Below are 21,502 nucleotides of genomic sequence, written 5' to 3'. Positions count from 1 at the left end.
TCCATGCACTCGTTTTCAAATTAAATCAGTTTGAATGATAAAAATCAGTCGAAAAATGCATCTTTTCCCGATATGTAATAGTTTGACGTCGCGAAAATAACATTTTACGTTAGCAACGTCATTACCTCCCCTGTGACTGTATCGTATGCCCTTAATAAGTTGAACACCAACAATTTTTGTAATAAGACATGACCGAGATTTTCTTGCTATACACCTGCTTTAGGTGTGATTTACTTTATAAGACAATGTGTTGATTTTTGACGAAAATAAATGAAGTTCTATATAACATAATAAAACAGATGATGTGGTATATAAACTCATCAAAGACACCAGGATTAAATTTTGTATTTACGCCAGACGCGCGTTTCGTCTACAAAAGACTCATCAGTGACGCTCGAATCCAAAAATGTTATAAAGGCCAAATAAAGTACAAAGTTGAAGAGCATTGAGAACCAAAATTCCTAAAAGTTTTGCCAAATACAGCTAAGGTAATGATTGCCAATGAGACAACTCTACACAAGTAACCAAATAAATCAGAAATTAAAAACTATACTTGCCTGTAATTCAGTGGTTGTCGTTTGTTTATGTGTTACATATTTGTTTATCGTTCATTTTTTTTAATATAAATAAGGCCGTTGAAATGAGGTCGAAATTTTGTATATTTGCTCAAAATTCAGATTTGTGTCCGTATTTTCTTTTTCGAAAGAAAGACATAACTTTTTTGTTTTAAAAGATAAACACAAATATTTTTTTGTTAAATAATCGGTCGAAAAATGCATCTTTTCCCGATAGGTAATAGTTTGACGTCGCGAAAATAACATTTTACGTTAGCAACGTCATTACCTCCCCTGTGACTGTATCGTATGCCCTTAATAAGTTGAACACCAACAATTTTTGTAATAAGACATGACCGAGATTTTCTTGCTATACACCTGCTTTAGGTGTGATTTACTTTATAAGACAATGTGTTGATTTTTGACGAAAATAAATGAAGTTCTATATAACATAATAAAACAGATGATGTGGTATATAAACTCATCAAAGACACCAGGATTAAATTTTGTATTTACGCCAGACGCGCGTTTCGTCTACAAAAGATTCATCAGTGACGCTCGAATCAAAAAATGTTATAAAGGCCAAATAAAGTACAAAGTTGAAGAGCATTGAGAACCAAAATTCCTAAAAGTTTTGCCAAATACAGCTAAGGTTATGATTGCCAATGAGACAACTCTACACAAGTAACCAAATAAATCAGAAATTAAAAACTATACTTGCCTGTAATTCAGTGGTTGTCGTTTGTTTATGTGTTACATATTTGTTTATCGTTCATTTTTTTTATATAAATAAGGCCGTTAGTTTTCTCGTTTGAATTGTTTTACATTGTCATATCGGGGCCTTTTATAGCTGACTATGCGGTATGGGCTTTGCTCATTGTTGAAGGCCGTACGGTGATCTATAGTTGTTAATATCTGTGTCATTTTGGTCTCTTGTGGACAGTTGTCTCGTTGGCAATCATACCACATCTTCTTATTTATATTGATCACTGTAAAGCCTTCTACAATGAACAAAGCCCATACCGCATGTATTCGGATACAAAAGGCCCCGAAATGACAAATGTAAAACAATTCAAATGAGAAAACTAACGGCCTGATTTAAGTTAAAAAAGTGAACAAAAATCAAATATGTTTAACAGCAACACACGACAACTGGCTGCTGACTTGTAGCCGTGTCCAACTTTTAGGACTTTTTGGTACAGACATGACTTTAATCTACGAGTATTACTTTTACTTACATTATTTTTGGTACGTAAGCAACATTATATATATATGGTGGGTTAACAATTTGACAACCTTCATTATTTTTTTACCAATTCAAATGTTATTTGGTTTAACAGTTTTCAAGTGAAATTTAAAAGCTAAACATTAAGTCATTGGCAATTTCCGTTGACTTTAATAAGTTGAACACTTAATACAAACAATTAATTTTTGTTTTTTTGTAATAGATTCAAGATTTTATTCATAACCTCAGACACATACTTGTGTACAAGAGGACAATATATACAAACATATTAAGATAATACATATCGAGACAGGACAAACGAAACACAAATACATAGTATATTTTAAAAGACAATTGGTATAATTAGATTAAGTATTTTATGATTTTCTTCACGAAAATTGATAATTTCCTTTGAACGTGTACGTTACATAAAAATAACAAGTCAGTGAATTTGTTCTGGCTTGGATTCATTACATAGTAATTTGGTATAAACTTTGATCTAAGAGCAGAAACATCAGCATTTTTACAGGTAAACAATATATGAAACTTTTAATTTCCAGTTCTGGAGGATATATTTATGAAACGCAGCAGAAAAGTTTGGATTGTTAAAGGAAAGAGCATCATCGATGTTTCCAACTGTGATATTAAATAAACTGTGTTCTTCAATTTCATTGTTTTTACAAGTGTCTGATGAAACTCCAACTCGTATAAAAATATGGAGAGGTCTGCAAACAGAGGCGCCCAGTTTGTTCTTATGGGAAAGTCAACAATATTTTGAAAAAAAGTCTACCTCCAAATTCAACAAATAGATTGTATATATGAAACTCCTGCACACTGATCACTTGTTCCTCTGAGTAGCATGATTTACCTTTTTGATCACCATTAACAAGATATGCGGCTGCCGTATGGTATCTCACGGCAATAAATTTATAGCGTATGCTACCATTTTCATTTTAAAAAAGGATTGTTTCTTTAAGACGAGTTGTCAATTTCACATGGGTAATTGTGGTATAATGGTTATCAAACGTTTTGATAGTATTAATTTCAAAGAAAGAACGAGATTAAATATTATCCAAAAGTTCATAACAGTTTTCTACGCGAGTAAACAGGTTCGCAGTATATATCTGAAAACCCTCTTTCACTGAGGACAGAATTTTTGTAAATCTAATAGACAAAATTAGAAAATTTTTAAATATAAAACAGAAGATGTGATATGAGACAGCTCTCCACAAGTAACAAAATAACAGAGAAATTAAATCTATTTATCACATATTTTGTACTGATATGTACGTTTTTGCATGGCCAATAATAGCCGGAAGTCAAGGTTGGTTATCAGTCCTCGGGGCCGATATCGATATCAGCCCTCGAAATCCATATCAAGCCCCCGAGTTTAACTTCCGGTAAACTGTCAATCAAAGACTATTGGTAAACAAGTTGAACACAATGAAAAGAAATTTAGAAAGTTACGAATCTGCTGTAGAAGAAAAAAGTAGAAATCAACAGTGAAAATCACAAAAGTTCCCGTAAAATTTTGACGTCATAAAGAATTTATAAAATATATGACGCCACACTGGAATGAGTAGCGATATAGGATTCTTCTTAAGCATTTTTAACATTTGTAATGTAACATTTTAAAGTCGTTTAATATTTGCAATTCTTAGAATTAATATATTTATTGTTAATCATTTCTGAAACTTTTCACAAAACGTTGTTTACCTACTGTGATACGAACTTTTTTAAACTCACAGTGATACATTTTTTATTTTATTTTCGTTAAATATCTTTTTGATTTTTGATGAAATATCAAACATAATTTGGTGTAAGCTATTTGTTTTCTCTTGCTTAAAAATATGTGATAAATAGATTATTACATGTCATTTTTCATATGGTCCCTGGTATCAGCCCACGACCCATATCAAGCCCTCGGGCTAAAGCCCTCTGGCTTGATATGGGAGTCTAGGGCTGATACCAGGGCAATATGAAAAATGCCGTGTAATAATCTATAAATATCACCGTTAGGCATTCCACGATGAGCAAAGCCCATACCACATAGTCAGCTATAAAATGACAAATGTAAAACAATTCAAACGAGAAAAACGAACGGCCTAATAAATGTACAAAAAAATGAACGAAAAACACAAATGTTACACAGAAACTAACGACAACCACTAAATAACAGGCGCCTGACTTGTCGCCGTATTCAATAAAGGGTAAAACTAGCTAAACATTAAGTCATTGGTAATTTCCGTTGACTTTAAGGGCATACGATACAGTTTTGAACCTGTATTTACAAGTTGATGAAAATTTGCATATAGGCTTTTTTTTACCTGATTAAATCAAATATGTAATAAAAAATATACCTTCATGTGCTACTTTTTGAGTAAAATGAGGTCGAAATTTTGTATATTTGCTCTAAATTCAGATTTGTGTCCGTATTTTCTTTTTCGAAAGAAAGACATAACTTTTTTGTTTTAAAAGATAAACACAAATGTTTTCTTCGTTAAATAATCGGTAATTTCTGTATTTTATAAGTATCATTAAAAATTATGCAATTTTTATTCAGAAATAACTCATATTAACAAATGTTCATGAATAGAGGAACAAACGTCATTTTTTGCTGCATTTTTATCAAAATTAAAAAAAATCCTCTATTTACAGTTTTGTAAAATTTGGGTCACATAATCTCCTTGTAAAATAAAACAAATTGCCGTTTTAAAAAATAGGGGTCCATGCACTCGTTTTCAAATTAAATCAGTTTGAATGATAAAAATCAGTCGAAAAATGCATCTTTTCCCGATATGTCATAGTTTGACGTCGCGAAAATAACATTTTACGTTAGCAACGTCATTACCTCCCCTGTGACTGTATCGTATGCCCTTAATAAGTTGAACACCAACAATTTTTGTAATGAGGCATGACCGAGATTTTCTTGCTATACACCTGCTTTAGGTGTGATTTACTTTATAAGACAATGTGTTGATTTTTGACGAAAATAAATGAAGTTCTATATAACATAATAAAACAGATGATGTGGTATATAAACTCATCAAAGACACCAGGATTAAATTTTGTATTTACGCCGGACGCGCGTTTCGTCTACAAAAGACTCATCAGTGACGCACGAATCCAAAAAAGTTACAAAGGCCAAATAAAGTACAAAGTTGAAGAGCATTGAGAACCAAAATTCCTAAAAGTTTTGCCAAATACAGCTAAGGTAATGATTGGCAATGAGACAACTCTACACAAGTAACCAAATAAAACAGAAATAAAAAACTATACTTGCCTGTAATTCAGTGGTTTTCGTTTGCTTATGTGTTACATATTTGTTTATCGTTCATTTTTTTATATAAATAAGGCCGTTAGTTTTCTCGTTTGAATTGTTTTACATTGTCATATCGAGGCCTTTTATAGCTGACTATGCGGTATGGGCTTTGCTCATTGTTGAAGGCCGTGCGGTGATCTATAGTTGTTAATATCTGTGTCATTTTGGTCTCTTGTGGACAGTTGTCTCGTTGGCAATCATACCACATCTTCTTTTTTATATTGATCACTGTAAGACCTTCTACAATGAACAAAGCCCATACCGCATGTATTCGGATACAAAAGGCCCCGAAATGACAAATGTAAAACAATTCAAATGAGAAAACCAACGGCCTGATTTAAGTTAAAAAAAAGTGAACAAAAATCAAATATGTTTAACAGCAACACACGACAACTGGCTGCTGACTTGTAGCCGTGACCATTTTAGGACTTTTTGGTACAGACATGACTTTAATCTACGAGTATTACTTTTACTTACATTATTTTTGGTACGTAAGCAACATTATATATATATGGTGGGTTAACAATTTGACAACCTTCATTATTTTTTTACCAATTCAAATGTTATTTGGTTTAACAGTTTTCAAGTGAAATTTAAAAGCTAAACATTAAGTCATTGGCAATTTCCGTTGACTTTAATAAGTTGAACACTTAATACAAACAATTAATTTTTGTTTTTTGTAATAATTTCAAGATTTTATTCATAACCTCAGACACATACTTGTGTACAAGAGGACAATATATACAAACTTATATTCTAATTCGCCAACTCAAACGAATATAAATTATTTAATAAATAAAACAACACATAAATAGGATAAGTGTGCCTACAGCTGTAGCAGCCTTTAATATTACATTACATTCAATTTCATTCTCAAACTAAAGTCCTTCACTTTAAATTCAGGCACACTACCATCAGTCCAATCATACAATAGCACAGTTATATACAGTAACAGTAACACAATCAAAAACTATCTACAAAAGAGGAAAAATTCATATTAATATAATGTACTAATGCATATACTCCTATTAACGATAACCATCTCATAAAAGGGGTGGGTGGGTGGGTAAACATAATAACGAATGCTGCTACGTCGTACTATAGGCAAACTTCGAATAACTTAATTTTCTCAAGCTACCCCCTTAAGTAATACTTAATCATGCTTTTCACGAAAATCATGAGGGCATATACCCGTAAAACCGGCAGTACGGGTATATGCCATCCAATCAAATAGAACGTAAACACACACCATGTGCTTGATATAAACACACACACGTGTTTATAGTAAACAATCACTTGACCGTTACAACGTCATGTGACTTAATACCTTTAATAAATATATATATTAAGATAATACATATCGAGACAGGACAAACGAAACACAAATACATAGTATATTTTAAAAGACAATTGGTATAATTAGATTAAGTATTTTATGATTTTCTTCACGAAAATTGATAATTTCCTTTGAACGTGTACATTACATAAAAACAACAAGCCGGAGCAGAAACATCAGCATTTTTACAGGTAAACAATATATGAAACTCATCCCCTATTCCCTCATTACATAATGTACATATTCTATTTTCCCTCGCGATCCCCGCCCATCTACCCGTCTCAATAGGTAACTTCAAATTCGAGCATCGAAGTTTAGATATGTAATATCTGTCCTTGGGTAATAATCGCAATAGATACGATTCCAAACCAAACTCGAGTTTGAATAAAGAATATAATTCACCCCTAGATGCATTATGTATCTGCGAGAACCAATGCTGATAGTACTGATCTGTTAATCGCTTTTTAACCATACCTTTTAACCAATCAATATTTACAACTAATTGATCGTTCCATATAAAACTAAGACTGTATCATCAAATATAGATTTTACATATTGAATCCATTTAAATTTGGTAGGATTAGTTTCATGTAGTTTAATCATAAGTCTTAGAAGGATATTTGACAGTTTGCTCTCTGTTTTAATGGTTCTGCACCAAAATGATGCCATCCTATGTTTTATAGAGATATCTAACGGAACCCGACCTAATTCCCCGTAAACCATAAAATTTGGTGTACTATTCCGAACACAAAGAATATTTTTACAGAATTGCAAATGCATTTTCTCAATATTCTGTTTATTTTCAAACCCCCAAACCTCTGATGAATATAATAATATAGGTGCGATTACAGCATCGAAGAATTGTAACTGAATATCAATAGGCAATGATATATGTTTTATCTTCCTGTAGAGAGCAAACATTGCTTTTTGTGCTTGATCAAAAATCCTTTTTCTAGCAGTACAAAAATTACCGTTATAATTAAAAGTTATTCCTAAATAATTGTAAAAATCTACAATTTCTACTAAACACAATAATTTTTGTTTTATCTATATTAACTTGGAGTTTCCATATGTTACAATATTGTTCAAAAACATCGAGTGCATGTTGTAGTTCTTCCTTACTATCAGACATAATAACAGTGTCATCTGAGTACAAAATTACAAAGATTTTAACTAAGTTAAACACTTGTAACAATTCTTCACAGTTTTTAGAAATATATTCTAAATCTTTTACATCATTTTCGACAAAAAAGTTTTCCAAATCATTCAAAAACACCGAAAACAAAAACGGTGATAAATTTTCACCCCAACACAACAGTTGAAGAAAGTTGAACTTTGGTTAATAATAAGACATGACCGAGATTTTCTTGCTATACACCAGCTTTAGCTGTGATTTACTTTATAAAACAATGTGTTAGATTTTTTTTACGAAAACAAATGAAGTTTTACATACACATGCTTTTTTTAAGCAGGTGTATCGTAAAAAAAAATCTCGGTCATTTCTTAGGGTTACAGCTATTGTTGGTGTTAAGTGTTCAATTTATAAAAATCATTGGACATTTATAATGAGTTAATGTTAGGCTGTTAAATTTACTGGCGAATAACTTTATAAGCAAATGTGTTGATTTTTTTTACTAAAACAATGGAAGTTTTATGTAACTAAAAGGAAAAGAAAATGCGGTATGATTGCCAATGAGACAACTCTCTACAAGTGGCCAAATGATTCAGAAATTAACATCCATACGTCATCGTAGGGCCTACAACAATAAGCAAAGCCCATACCGCATAGCATTAAAGGCTCCAAAATGACAAATGTAAACCAATTCAAACGAAAAAAATTACGGCTTAAGTTATGAACAAAATAATAAACGAAAAACGAATATGTAATACAACAACAAACGACGACCACCGAATAACAGGCGTCTGACTTGTAGTCATTTTCAATTAAGGGTCAAAGTTGCAGGGCTTAAGGTACAGACATTACTCTAATCTATTACTTTTACTCGCATCATTTATGTTAGGTAAGTAATTTGACAACCTTCATATTTTTTTAAACCAATTCAAATGTTATTTGGGTTTATAGTTTTCCAGTGAAACATTAAGTCCTTAGCAATTGCCAGTGACTTTAATCAGAAGAAAGTATAGGTGTATCGCAAGACAATATCGGTCATGTCTTATTCTAACAATATTGTTGGTGTTAAGTGTTCAACTTATTAAAGACACTGAAAATATCGGTCATGTCTTATTCTAACAATATTGTTGGTGTTAATTGTTCAACTTATTAAAGACACTGGAAATATCGGTCATGTCTTATTCTAACAATATTGGTGGTGTTAAGTGTTCAACGTATTAAAGACACTGGAAATTGCTAATGACTTAATGTTTCACTGGAAAACTATAAACCCAAATAACATTTGAATTGGTTAAAAAAATATGAAGGTTGTCAAATTACTTACCTAACATAAATGATGCGAGTAAAAGTAATAGATTAGAGTAATGCTTAGCTGTTAAATTTAGGTGCGAATGACTTTATTAGCAAATGTGTTAATTTTTTTTACGAAAACAAATGAAGTTTTACATAAACAAAAATTGAGGTATGATTTCCAATGAGACATCTCTCCAAAAGTGACCAAATGACACAAAAATTGACAACTATAGGTCACCGTATTGCCTTCAAAAAAGATCAAAGCTAATACAGTATATTTTTTCACGTGATATTCACGTTAAATTCACGTGAACAAAATTTGCCTGTGTATAAAACTAGAGGCTCTAAAGAGCCTGCGTCGCTCACCTTGGTCTATGTGAATATTAAACAATGGACACAGATGGATTCATGACAAAATTGTGTTTTGGTGATGGTGATGTGTTTGTAGATCTTACTTTACTAAACATTCTTGCTGCTTACAATTATCTCTATCTATAACAGTACTTTCTGTGGAAAATGTTATTGAAAATCTTCAAATTTTAAGAAAATTGTTAAAAATTTACTATGAAGGGCAATAACTCCTTAGGGGGGGGGGGGGGCAATTAACTATTTTGGTCATACTGACTTATTTTTAGTTCTTACTTTGCTGTACATTATTGCTGTTTACAGTTTATCTCTATCTATAATAATATTCAAGATAATAACAAAAAACAGCAAAATTTCCTCAAAATTACCAATTCAGGGTCAGCAACCTAACAACCGATTATCCGATTCATCTGCAAATTCCAGAGCAGATAGATCGTGATCTGATCAACAATTTTACTTCCTGTCAGATTTGCTCTTAATGCTTTGGTTTTTGAGTTATAAGCCAAAAACTGCATTTTACCCCCATGTTCTATTTTTAGCCATGGCGGCCATCTTGGTTGGTTGGCCGGGTCACCGGACAAAATTTTGAAACTAGATACCCCAATGATGATTATGGCTAAGTTTGGTCAAATTTGGCCCAGTAGTTTCAGAGGAGAAGATTTTCCTAAAAGATTACTAAGATTTACGAAAAATGGTTAAAAATTGACTATAAAGGGCAATAACTCCTAAAGTGGTCAACTGACCATTTTGGTCATGTTGACTTATTTGTAGATCTTACTTTGCTGAACATTATTGCTGCTTACAGTTTATCTCTATCTATAATAATATTCAAGATAATAACCAAAAACAGCAAAATTTCCTTAAAATTACCATTTCAGGGGCAGCAACCCAACAACGGAATGTCCGATTCATCTGCAAATTTCAGGGCAGATAGATCTTGACCTGATGAACAATATTACCGCGTCAGATTTGCTCTAAATGCTTTAGTTTTTGAGTTATAAGCCAAAAAACTGCAATTTACTGCTATGTTCTATTTTTAGCCATGGCGGCCATCCTGGTTGATTGGGCGGGTCACCGGACACATTTTTCAAACTAGATACCCCAATAATGATTATGGCCAAGTTTGGTTTAATTTGGCCCAGTAGTTTCAGAGGAGAAGATTTTTCTAAAAGATTACTAAGATTTACGAAAAATGGTTAAAAATTGACTATAAAGGGCAATAACTCCTAAAGTGGTCAACTGACCATTTTGGTCATGTTGACTTATTTGTAGATCTTACTTTGCTGAACATTATTGCTGTATACAGTTTATCTCTATCTATAATAATATTCAAGATAATAACCAAAAACAGCAAAATTTCCTTAAAATTACCATTTCAGGGGCAGCAACCCAACAACGAAATGTCTGATTCATCTGAAAATTTCTGGGCAGATAGATCTTGACCTGATGAACAATATTACCGCGTCAGATTTGCTCTAAATGCTTTGGTTTTTGAGTTATACAAAAACTGCATTTTACCCCCTATGTTCTATTTTTAGCCATGGCGGCCATCTTGGTTGGTTGGCCGGGTCACCGGACACATTTTTTAAACTAGATACCCCAATGATGATTGTGACCAAGTTTGGTTAAATTTGGCCCAGTAGTTTCAGAGGAGAAGATTTTTGTAAAAGTTAACGCAGGACGACGACGACGACGGACGACGACGGACACCGGACGCCAAGTGATGAGAAAAGCTCACTTGGCCTTTCGGCCAGGTGAGCTAAAAAGGGAGCATATGATCAAAATATCACTGTGATTGCCTTTTCATTTTATACTTCCTACAAAGTACAAGTTAGCCTTCGGTCATTAATATACATACCTATTATATACTACAGTATGTTTTTCAATCCTTCCGCACTAAAATGAGGTATCAGATTTATGGTCATACAGTATTGACATATTGAAAATACGGTATATAATTAATAGAAAATTTAAACAATTGTTGAATAAGAAAATTATAATACTCTAAAGCAGCGAAGCAAGGTTCTGTAAGTAATGAAAACGTTATAACTTGTAAGATACACCAGACCAAAAGCCTCTACTAGCTCCAGGGACCGAACACCACCGTGAGGGTCAATGGATTTAGAGAAAGTAATCCACACTTAAAATGAATTGTAAATTACTATTTTTTAGCTCATCGAGTCCCGAAGAGCCCCATGTGAGCTTATATCATCACTTGGCGTCTGTCGTCGTCCGTCGTCTGTCGACTAAACTATTTAAACAATCTTCTCCTCTGAAACTGCAGGTGGGTGATTCAGGCTCTTGAGAGCCTCTTGTTTCCATGTTCGATCCTATTTTTGCTTTAAAAATAGCATATATGTTATTGCCGAGTTAAGTTATACCTCAATAGACAGACGAGAATGGTGGATCGATTGAAGAAAATATACATGGACTTATGTAATGCTTCCTAAGGTGACACGGCTTTCACTCGATACCAATACAGCAAGTTCAGACCAAGACGGTTCGGACCAATAACTGGCCAGAAACTATGCTGACGTTCATCCAACTATCAATGAATAACATTACCAGCATTATGTTTAAGTGATGTGTTTATGCTAACGAGCGATGCATTTGGATACATTATGCGGGATACATAAATACACAGCCACGTCAAATGTTATCAGAAGCCTCGTGTAGAGAGTGTTAAACTCTCTGCAATTAAAAGAAACTTTGCAACAATTCTCGTTTAGAGGGCCGTAGGTGGCCTGCCGTTAGCAGACTTAATTTCGTATTCCTATTTATCATATTCCTTTATTTCCAGTGTCAGTCCAAAGTTCTAACCCCTCACTTGATCAGGGTCGAACAACATTGAAGAAATTATCTATTAGATTAATTTGTAATTGTCTAGATAAGTATATGTGTTAATTCCCCACTAACAAACAGAGACACGGGGTGTACGAGAAAGAAGAACCTAATCCTGAAGTCTTAAATGTACCTGATTTGTCAGTATACAAAGATAAGGGAACTTGGTATGATTGCATATGACAATACTACCAGAGTCTAAAAAGTGGATGTATGATCAACTGTAGGTGACTCTACGGCCCTCAATAATGGACAAATGCCAATACCGCAAGCTTAATTATACCCTGACATGAAGAAAATACGACAAAACAAATCATTTCCTGACTTTGGACATGCATATACAGAATGCAGGTATCCTGTTTATGTTAAAGTATACATGTAATTTAAATGACATGTTGTCCATTGCGTTTAAATGTTTGTATAAAGACAAACACAACGTGTTTGTGAGTGTTGTGAATGTTACTAAACATCAATATATGTGTTAAAATAGACAATTCGGGAAAATGCGTCTATAGTCTTAAATCGTAAATTTCTTCGTGGTTCCATTTGTGTCTCACTCATGATAAACACACAATTTATTAAATGATTTTCTCCATACCCTGCAAAAACTTTCTCATACATATTTAGAACCCAAGCATGCGCATCAGAACTTGGCTAATAGGCAGGACTGGTAATTGCAAAACCCGTGTGTATGTCGATGTTCAATTTCATAATGAAACTAATTTGTATAGGATGTTCGGATAATGTCTAGTTTGAATAGCGTTAACGACGCCAAAAATAATTAGTGTTTTTGAATAGTATGTATGTACATGTTTACAGAAACAAATATGCTATCACTTCAATTCACTCTTATTTAAAGAAAGATAAAGTTTGGTAAATTTTCATTAAATTTCGTCTTGAATGGTTTAATATTGACACACTTGAATAGATTAGCAATCGGATTCTAATAAACTAGATTCATCCTCTTCAATGGACCTTAATTGGTTGTTAGTATAAGCCCATAAGAGGGACTTTTTATTCTTAATGAGTTCTATTTGGATTAGGTCCTTAGAACTGTGCCGGGACACTGAAATTACGCTTCATTATGCGGATTTTTATAGTTAATCAGAGACGCCTTCAATATTTAAATAATCTTAAATTTCGTAGTTTCTAAAGTAGCAGCGGAAATTATGGGTAAATACTTTCCTTTCGGATTTTCCTTTCGGATCCTCACAACACCCGTTTAATATTATATGTCACGCGGTAAAGTAAAGTAATTATTTGTTCAATTAAAGTTTAAACTCAATTACACACGAGTCTGATGGACTATTTTCATAAATATCAACAAAAAGCTTTCCATTAAATCCAAAGAAATGAAATCAATTATAGAGGGTATAGGTGATTTAATTAAGCTATATTAATGGGGAAGACGCCTCATGCCCGTATCAGTTTTTAATAGATATTTACATTTAGAGATCGTATGTCAGAATAAATATATTGACTGAGAATAAATTGGGATAAACAGTTTGAATTTATTATAATAAGAAGGCTAATTCAAAGTTATAAATCTAATTCCAGTATTCTACCAGACACAGCTTTTAAATGATGAAGAAACTTTATTTTAAATTGCATTCCATTATAGTTAGTTATTAAAAACCTAAATTGAATGAACCCCCACTTATATTTCATAGTCTGTGTACTGGATAAATGATGAGTTTTTCTAACGAAATAGATGAAAAGTTGAAATATAAATTACATACAAGCTCTGTTATTTTGTATTCCTAACTATCATAGACGAATTTATCAAATAATATCAAGATATAAAATGATGTGTGTTGAAAATTTACCGGTTGTCACTAAATATTGACCAGTTTTTTTTTATCGTCTGTAAATAGCGAATGGTTGATGCAGTAATATAGCCATGTTATTAGGTAATGTTCGACCTCCATGCACTTGTTGCTTTCTCTTGCTATAGATCTTTACTTGACTAGACGTTACAGTTCATAAATATTATTGAGATACCTCACGATATGACTACAAGAAACAATATGTTGATTGAGCGATTGGATTATTACTGTAAAACAAATTTTATAGTGTGTATATGTCACTTAAACTTGCTTAGTCTTTAGTTTTCTATGTAGTGCTTTGTGTACTATTGTTTGTCTGTTGGTCTGTTGGTCCTTTTGTTTTTAGCCATGGCGTTATCACTTTATTTACGACTTATGAGTTTGAATGTACTGCTGATATCTTGTACCTCTGTTTTGTTACAGATAAGTGACCTTATATCAAGCCGTAGGTTTTCTTGTAAGAATTGTTTCCCATGCACTTTGTCATGTCGGGGCTTTTTATACCTGACTATAATCTGTAAGTTTTGATGATTGGTAATGCCTTCATACACGTATTGTGTTACTCTGATGAACAGTTGACTCATCAATTGGAAATCAAACCACCCCTGCTTATTTTCAAATTTTATTTTAGATATCTACATTTGTAACTATTAATGAATAAAGATGACAAATCTATAGACCTGTAATGGAGGTGCTGAAAAAAAGATAGTACTCCTGTAGGGAATCGATCAAATTAGCTTCAAGATGTGGATCCATTTTAACCATACTACTGCTGATGCATCGATTCATGTTTAAACGTCCAGTGACAAATAGTCCATACACATACAGGAGGAAAACAAATTAACAATAAATACAAAATGGTCGAAAGTACGGGGAATTTAGTCTGTTACTAGCAAATGAGAGTAGGTTTGGTATAGGGGACGGACATTTTGCTTATTGGCGCACAGAGAGTCGGCATTTTCGCTTCACGATGCATCGGATGTAACGTCTACACGCGCGAAATCCAGGACCGACCGTATTTCGATAACATCCCCCCACCCACAGTCAATCGTTTGCGTAGCAAGAGAGCTACGTATCCTACTACCGACTTCTGATGTCTTAACTGAACATGTATTTCCTTCATATTAAACACATATAGGTTATATTAACTGTACAACATCAACTCGTATATTGATAAGATATAAAATAACTATATCAGCGAATCCATGTTCTGTTAAAAATTCGTTTGTACACTGCTGATTTTCTCTAATTAATTTGATACAAAATTGAGAATGGAAATGGGGAATGTGTCAAAGAGACAACAACCCGACCAAATAAAAAACAACAGCAGAGGGTCACCAACAGGTCTTCAATGTAGCGAGAAATTCCCAGTTATTCATTTATCTGTCTTGCACGACGAAATAATTGTTCATACACTCTCTATATGAATATCTATTAACTTTTTTAATTGATCTATTATAAATGTTTCATATCATCTTCTGTTTTATTGTGATGCTGATCATTATGGATACTACACTTGCAAGAAGAAAATGGTAAGTGACGATTGAGCAGTCACAGACATGCCCGGCTTAAGCCATGATATTTTAGTCCAGTGGTTGTTGTTAGTTGTTCACTACTATAACTAACTAGTATTAGTTTTATACTAATAGCTAAAGGTATTCTCTTTTAAATCGTATTTCATTTTGTTATGAAGGAACCATGATTGATGGCCATATTTACGGTATGGGTTTTGCACATTATTAAAGTACAAATGTGCATGGTATTTGTACGTTTTCCATGCATTTTTATGAACATGCTTTCCATTTTACTAAAAGGACACACACGAAAGCCTGAATCAAAATATATTAAAAAAGATTGTATAGTCCACATATTTATTAAAATGTCGCTCAGTTATTAACCAAGTTTGTCAATTACATGTACTTACCATGATAATAACCAGAGTTCTGTTATTAAAAATTATTTTTCAAAAAAACTTAACTTGTTAATACCTTATGTTTTACTATTTCATAATGAATTTATTTCTGTACTCGCTGTACATATTCATGATTTTACTTAGACAACAATCAGATGCAGAGAGTAATTGGTTTAGCAAAGTATTCAAGATCTGTTCGTTATTGCTTTTTCGAATTACAGGAAATTAATTCGTTCATATTGAAAAGTAAATTATTCACTATGTAATTTTCTCTGACACGAATTCAATAGCATATCATTGTCAGAAGAATAGAATGGTTAATTCGTTTCATTAAATTTATTTCATTTCGTAGCTAACTGCATCACATGTCAAGGGGTTGGGGATAATTGCAACAATTTGCTCTGCATGTCAGTAGAAACAATTTTGTCCTTTTGTAAAAGTTTCACATTAGAAATTTTCTCATAGATTAAAAAAGAATATAAAAAAAGATGGCTGACAATGTAAGACTTGCTTCCGACACAAAAATAATTTTCCAAATTACCGTAATTGGCTATCAATTTGCGCCGATCGTAATTTTCACTAATGATTCTATAACTTTTAATTAAATCCGACAAAATTAAATGAAAGCGAGATTAGTCTGCACACAATCGTTAAAGAACTTGTAACTTGCTCATCCCAGGGCCAGATTTTTGAAGGATAATTAAAATGAAGACAGTTCGAAGATAAATTTAACACCATTAAACAAACGTGAAGTTTCAATTTGTTTCTGATACCCAATTTGAGATCTTTCCTCATTATCTTTAACATTCAAACGAGAATGGTAACACTAATGACCAATTAGCAAGCTTTAATGATGGCAGATAAAACGAACTTGTTACTATCTCGGGGGAATTGGTCGAATCCGATTCTTTATACAAATTTACGTATTCCGTCTACTTCTATTTGGTTAACATTTACACTGAAGCTTATAAATTACTTTAATAAGCAATATAGTTCATTTAAATTCCTCATTAAAAATTGTGTTGGCTTTTCAGCCAAAAACATAATACAGCAACGCGCTCAGTCTAATTAGAGGATTTCAAACAGGACTTACGGAAGAAAAGAAAACATATTTGCTCTCACGAGCCTCGTTTACATTTCGTCTTAAATTAAATGTGACCTTTTAATAAATATTTCTGAATTCAAAGATTTGTTGCATGAGTACCCAAATTAATAGATAGTCCCACACCCATTCAGCAGAATACTGGTATGATTTGTTGGCCAATATCGTCCATTATGTGGTCAAAATATAGCCGTTTGTTCTTTCTCAAAAGTTTCAAACATTTTCGAACGTTTTTCGTAGGTTGTAAACTATATATTATGAAGTTTATTAAGTATAAAAAAAAACAATTGTGAAATATAAATACGAATACGTGTATGTTGTAAAGGTACAATTGGGATGTGTATAAACAAGTTCTTAGTATAAAAATTAGAACATGTATAACAAACTACACTGTACATACGCAACCTTTAGGACACAGACTCTCGCTGATTAATCGACAGTAGTACAACGACATATTAAGATCTCATCATTTAGTATAATAGATGGGACATGTTTGTTTGTTCTAGCCACAAAGAAATGACCCTTTTAAGGGCTATATTTATATAATACATTTATACAACTCGTCTAAACATCAACCCTACAATGTTAGATCTGTACTAAGTTTGCTTTCGCAAATTTTTTGTTCTTCCCGTGACGGGATTCGAACTCATGCTACTGAGATATCGTGTTACCAAATCGCCTGCACACATATATATATACATATATTAATTCTGTGACTGTCTCAAACGATCCTTTACGATAGATATTAAGCTAATCTGCAATGAATTCTATCATTACGTCTAACCTATCATGTACTGTGTTACAACTCTAGATTCTGCTCACGAGGAAATGAAACACTAGGCCACCGAAAGCTGAATAATTATAATTCAGTCTAGATGGCCAAGTGGTCTAGAGGGATGAACACAGTGCAGGCGGTTTTGTCTCGATATCGCAATAGTATGAGCTCGAATCCCGACGAGGGAAGAACAAAAAATTTCCTCCAAATTTACAGATTTAACAACACTGTGCTAATATTTAGAGTAGTTATGTATATATAAGCTTTTGCTATTATTACTTGTCGTCTTCTTTTATTAAAATGAAATATTGTAAAAATCTAACATATACTGGGAAGTTATCATGCACCAAGGAACTGCTATATCGGTAGTTTTCGTGTTTTCTATTCGTCCCTTGTGTGTAAGAGCTGTTTTTTTTATGATTAGCAAAGAGTATATTCCTTAAACCAGAACTCGGGGGACGTTTTGGTCAATCTGAAATTGTGAGTTTCCTTTTTCGTTAATAAAGATGTGTATAGTTAATGACACAATGAAAACAGCAATATAAGTGTTGTTACTTTGATAAACTAGTATTGTTATTTCGTGCAATTAATATCAAAAGTCAACCTGATGAGAGATGTAGAAATATGGTTAATGTATACTAGTACACTACTACAAGACAGGACACCTATTCTGATAAGCTTGGTTGTGCGTGATGTTAAAATGCGACAGTCTATTATTTCGGAATTCGGACTCTAAGTCTGAGTTCCGTGTTAAGAGGGTGACACGCTCTTTGTACGTTACAAAGCTCTTGAAACAACTCTAAGGGGTCTGTGGCGATCTATTCTACATAGCTAAATTTCTGTTTAGGCAGTGGCAATACAAATTACACACACTTCATTCTGGACATTTGCTGATAGTTCTTATTCTATTTGTTTCGTCCTGAAAAAGCCTAAAACATTTGCCATTGTCCCAGTGGCAAATATTTAAGGCACACAACAAGCAATCAACCATTTCCCAATCACAATGTAAAAAACTGTATCTGATATCTATAAGGAGACGAAAAATCAGCTCTGGTTTGTAATGCAGAAAAATTATATATGAAGAGACCAATACACCTTAAAATCTTTTTAATTTATAGATTTTGAAATTGAAAACAATATATCTTGCGTTTATTTTAGATTCTACGAGTTAAGATAGAATTCAAAGAAGGAAACGTATCTTAACATAAACGATTGTTTTGTCACCTTTTCGTGAACAAACTTGATTTTAGAAAGAGGATGTGTTGGTGAAACTCTTAATTTTTAACTTTATGTTTCATAGAGATATACAAGAATTGATTTATATACAAATACAAAGTTAGAATATGGTGCTTCAGTTCTCACAAAAAAAACCCCCAAAAAACACAGAATGCTTTAAATTTAACAAAACTAAATGCAAAGGAATAGCACTTGTATTAGAGTCAATGTGTGACATTCTTTTCAACGAATTTGAAAATTGTATCGTCCTACAATTATGTCATACCAGATAAACTTAAATTCATCTAAACTACATACCTGTGAATTTAAGAGTTTAGACGATAGTATATATGTCGAGTTGACCTTACCATGTATACGTATACAACTCACACTTACAGACCAATACCAGAGATGCTGACCTGTACAGTCAAATTTTGTCCAGCTATACCTAAACCATTGTCAACTGGGGTCTATTAAGGAGGTAGTTCGAAATATAGGGAAAAATAAAACGAAAAACAATGTGTTGAGTCGGCAATACCACAAGCGATAGATAACTAGTGTCTTTCGATTTGATAACCTTGGTTAACAAAAAGATAATTAGGTCTAGGTCAAAGGTGAAGGTCATACCCTACATCAAGTTATTCTTATTTGATAAAAATGTACGTTTGTCAATGATAGAAAAATGAAACTAAGCTTACAACAATATTTTATCGACGAAGAACAATATTTTATTGCAAAAGTTTGTAAATTGTATTGCGTATTTAAAGTTTTTTTATAAACTGTTTTAAATGTTTTAACTGTTTTCTTATTTTAAGTTTGCATGCATGTTCTGAGACTAAAATAAAATTTGGAGTCCTGGAAATATGAAAAATTGTCATCACGACAAAACTTTCAGCTTTTCATTCCTCTTTGTTTTATTTCGATGCGTGTCCGTTTAGGTAAAACTAATCAGGTAAAATTCTTTATTCGAAATTCTTAAGTACCCCGGATTTTTGTTGATAATATCAGAAAAATAAACAAACAGGCTTAGCTATATTAATATCATCCATTTCGAATGCTTTATATCTTAGTTTCCGGGACATGTAATTAAATAGCAAATGGAAACGCTTTTAACAATTTAACAGTTTATTTTAATAAATTAAAGGGTTTTAGTGACTAAGATGTTGTCCCAACAGAATCTACCTAATAACCAACATGATTAATACACATGTTATATCATTTCCCTTAAATGATTGGATAGTTTATTTGTGAAACTAATGGTTTTAATGGGGACGACTAATCAGCCTAATGGACTATAATATTTGTGTACACAACATATGGAGTTTGTGATCTAATGGGTTTTTAGGTTGTTGGAAAGTTTTGTCTTGATGAATATTTGGTCAAGACAACTTCTTCTGTTAAACAACCTTATGTTTATTTTAAGTCCCTAACAATATTAGGATTGGAGTAATCCCCGGAAGTTTTGAATAAAACATAAATATATATCCAAATATTTAATTTTATCGTTTAATTCAAATTTAACTTATATAATCCAAAAAGCTTAAGTAGGATAAAAATTCAAATGTTTTATGCTCGAAAAAGTAAATGCCACGGATTAAGGGATAGCGCCTCCAGAAATCCAGTAGACGACTTTGAATCTTACAACAACTCGGTATGATATATCGAGATTTAGACTGCAAGTTAGTTGTTGGCTGTCTTGATGTATCACGGGATTTATCAACTCCCAACCACTTCCTGTCCGCCTGAATGGGAACTTAAATTAGGTGCCTCGTGTAATGCTATCTGCTCTTTAAGAACACTTGCAACAACTATTTTGGAGGTTTTTAGGTGGCTTGTCGCTATTCCCTATCAAATATACCCTCATTTTCTAGTGGCATTCTCGCCTTTGATAAGAATAGAATCACTTTTGCAGGACCTACCTATTGTGTTTATTGTTAAATTTGTTCTTGTCCTGAACATGCAGGACATTTTTGTCACTGGACATTAAGATAATAGCAACAGATCAATTAATCTTGATGTGTTTTTGCATCATTCAGAGTGTTTCAAAAGATATCTTTCATTCACTGTGTGAAAATGAACATTATCGTGATGTATACGTTATTCACGTCTTCGCCGTCAATGTATCACTCTAAAAAATAAAATACTAAAATTATCAGAAATTGTTGAAGTGGAACTCTTTAGTATATACAGTAGCTTTAGACTCCTTTATATAAAAATTCGACAGGTTATAATTCGATTCCGATTTTGGCCCTATGAATATAAGAGACACTAACCATAACTGTATATACTTTGCGCCCATGTTATTCGGTACGTTTCTTTCTTTATTTTATGTCATATAGTCCAAGTATATTTGCATCTGTCGAATGAACAAGCCGTGAAACAGCAATACCTTTTAATCGTGACTGTACTGGTTTGAAAGGTTGCACGATTGAAGTTTTAACGAAAATTCTGTCTATACAATTTAATTATATATAAAGTATGTTTTTATGTTAAAAATGTGTATTTATATTCGAAGCTAGTTGGTGGAAAAGATATATACATTCTTGATAAACCCAAGCAATTATATTCTAAATGTACAACTGTTTTAAATCAACTAAATGCCA

General features: G+C 32.7%; 1 protein-coding gene across 1 annotated transcript in view; it reads right to left on the bottom strand.

The window, feature by feature from the left end:
* The window catches only part of LOC139512328 (F-box/LRR-repeat protein 6-like), a 188,685-nt gene that overhangs the window by 62,021 nt on the left and 105,162 nt on the right, over positions 1-21,502 (bottom strand). The gene's annotated exons all lie outside the window — the stretch shown is intronic.

The sequence above is a fragment of the Mytilus edulis genome, chromosome 2 (assembly GCF_963676685.1).
Source record: "Mytilus edulis chromosome 2, xbMytEdul2.2, whole genome shotgun sequence".
In the NCBI taxonomy this organism is placed as follows: Eukaryota; Metazoa; Mollusca; class Bivalvia; order Mytilida; family Mytilidae; genus Mytilus; species Mytilus edulis.
Note: the sequence above shows the minus strand (reverse complement) of the source record. Positions and strands in the feature narration are given on the sequence as shown.